Source organism: Mus caroli, chromosome 3, assembly GCF_900094665.2.
Source record: "Mus caroli chromosome 3, CAROLI_EIJ_v1.1, whole genome shotgun sequence".
NCBI lineage: Eukaryota > Metazoa > Chordata > Mammalia > Rodentia > Muridae > Mus > Mus caroli.
In genome coordinates, this window is record NC_034572.1 from 89,736,109 (window position 1) to 89,739,184 (window position 3,076).

General features: G+C 45.8%; 1 pseudogene; it reads left to right on the forward strand.

Moving 5' to 3' along the window:
- The first annotated feature begins 780 nt into the window (after positions 1-780).
- On the forward strand, positions 781-1,083 carry LOC110291984 (annotated as a pseudogene).
- The last annotated feature ends 1,993 nt before the right edge of the window (positions 1,084-3,076 follow it).

Consider the following 3,076-nt stretch of genomic DNA (forward strand, 5'->3'; position numbering starts at 1 on the left):
ATTTTGTTTTTTTGAGACAGAAACTCATGGTAGCCCAGGCTGGCCTCAGAGTCATTATGTAATAGTGAGGGAACATGACCTTGGACTCCTGCCCTGCTTCCTAACAAGCACTGGCGGAGTCCAGGGATAAGTCACCCCTCCTAGCACCAGCATTTGTTTTTGTTTTGTTTTTGTTTCTGAGAGACAGAGACTCTCACCGTGGCGTAGGCTAGCTTTGGATGTTGAATCTCGGGTCTTCCGTATGCTGTGCTTACAGCTATGCACACTCAGCCATCAAGAACATGACTTGACTACCATACTGCAGGAGACTCAGCTATTCCTTTGTCTCTAGTCCCCTCTGTTGAGTCATCCTAACCCCACAATTAGTAATGAAACTGAATTAGAACGTACATCATGGTGCTCAGTGTCCTGTTTCCCAACTGCTTACGTGAGTCCAAAGCCATACGAGGTCTGTGGGGCAACCTTGGAAGAAGCAGGAGAATTAATTAGCTCAGCTACACAGCAAGTTCAAGACCAGCCAAGGCTACATGTGATCCTGTCTCTCAAAGCATTAGAAGGGGTGGCCAGATGGTTCAGGGGTCAAGCTAGCAGGCTGCTTTTCCAGAGAAGCCAAGTTCACTTTCCAGCACCTAAGTTGGCTGCCTCACAGGACTCTGACTTCCACATGCATCTGTACACATGCACATAATTTAAAGTGATTTTTTTTTTAAGTCTATGCTGAATCTGCCAGCTGGTATCCTGACTATAAGAATACAGCAGGCCTCCGCCAGATCCCCACCATCATGGACACGAGTCGCGTGCAGCCCATCAAGCTGGCTAGGGTAACCAAAGTGCTGGGCAGGACCGGTTCGCAGGGACAGTGCACGCAGGTGCGAGTGGAATTTATGGATGACACCAGCCNCTCTATCATCCGNAATGTCAAAGGCCCNNTTCNAGANGGTGACGTGCTCACCCTATTGGAGTCAGAAAGAGAAGCTCNAAGGTTGCGTTGATCTTGCAGCTGGTGGGGTTCTGGATATCCACTACTTAGCCCACGGAATGATCTGCAACTGTTAAATAAAGCATTTATATTAAAAAAAAAAAGAATGCAGCAGGCCGAGGCAGGAAGATGGCTTCCAATTGGGGACCAACTTGGGCAAACCTTTCTCTTCCATAAAGCTTTCCTATAGGTCAATGAACACAAATGAATTCCGCTGCTCGGTTACAACATGTCATTCATATATATATATATATATATATATATATATATATATACATCTCCCATCTCAGATTATGGTTACTTGTTGTTTGGGATTAAAAGTTCCTTACAGAAATATTTTAATCACTACAACTGCAAAATGCTTCTCTCCATACTCCCTGCCACATCCTATAAAACTAGGATTTTAGGTCTTCTCCTACAAATAATCATATGGTTCCTTGTCTCCTTACTTACTATAATTTAATGTTTATCTATTTATATCAGGCAGTGGTGGTGCGTGCCTTTAATCCTAACACTTGGGAGGCAGAAACAGGCAGATCTCTGTGAGTTCAAGGCCAGCCTGATCTACAGAGCCAGCCTGATCTACAGAGCAGCTGGGGCTACACAGAGTAACCCTGTCTCTAAAAACTGAAACAAAAATGTATAGATTTAAAGTGTATGTAGATGTCAAAAACAGTGGTTAGGAGTCCGTTTGTTTCCCTTCCAGCACATAGGTTCCAGGGTTTGGCAGCGATTGTCTTTACTCGCTGGACCATCATCTATCTCCCCATGCCTTTTGTCTTGAGCCTCCCAAGTTCTGGAACTGAAGGTGTGCAGCCAATTTACAGGGTTTTAAACCCAAGGTTTTATGTTAGGCAAGCATTCTACCAAGTAAGCCACATTTCCAGCTTGCCATTTACTTATCTATCTATCTATCTATCATCTATCGATCTATCCATCTATCTATCTATCTATTTATTTGGTTTGAGACAGGGTCTCAACCATTTAACCCTGGCTGATGGGCGCTTCCTATGTAGACCAAGGGTCTTAGTCTGGGTCTCTATTGCTACGGCAAAGCACCACAACCAGAAGCAGCATGGGAGAAGAGGGTTCACTAGGCTTATGCTTGCTTCCACATTACTGTTCATCACTGAAGGACATCAGGACAGGAACTCAAACAGGGCAGGAACCTAGAGGCAGAGGCCATGGGCAGGAGCTGCTAACTGGCTTGCTTCCCATGGCTTGCTCAGCCTGTTTTCTTATAGAACCCAGGACCACCAGCCCATGGAATTCCAGCTTGTGTCAAGTTGACATTAAGTCTAACCAGTCCACCAAAGATCTTCACCGTATTATACGGTGCTGGGGATCAACCCAGGACTTCCACAAGGGTAGGCAAATTCTCTACCAACTGAGTTATGCCCATAACCATCGTTTGATCATTTTAGACAGCAGGCTCATCATGTAGCCAAAAATGATTTTTATTATTTTATTATTTTTTTTTGTTGTTGTTGTTTTTTTTCGAGACAGGGTTTCTCTGTGTAGCCCTGGCTGTCCTGGAACTCACTCTGTAGACCAGCCCAGGCTGGCCTCGAACTCAGAAATCCGCCTGCCTCTGCCTCCCAAGTGCTGGGATTAAAGGCATGCACCACCACTGCCCGGCTCAAAAATGATTTTTAAATTGAGTCTCCTGCCTCGGCCTTCCCAGGCCTGAGCAAGCACTTCTGCCAATTGAGCTATAGGCCTAGCCACCATAAATGGCTCATATTTTAGACTTTTACTGTGTTTGGGGGTAGGGTAGGTAGCTGGGCTCTTCTAGCAGCCAGAGGTCAACTCTCTCCTTCACTGTTAGGTGGGTTCTGTGTATTGAACTCAGGTCTTTAGGGCTGGGTTTCAGTGGCAGGAGCCTTTCACCAGTTGAATCTTTCACAGGCTCCACGTAAATAACCCCTTAATAGCTGTCCATGAAAAGTCATTTTGGCCAGGCAGTGGTGGGGCATGCCGTTAATTCCAGCACTTGGGAGGCAGAGGCAGGAGGATTTCTGAGTTTGATGCCAGCCTGGTCTACAGAGTGAGTTCCAGGACAGCCAGGGCTACACAGAGAAACCCTGTCTCGAAAAA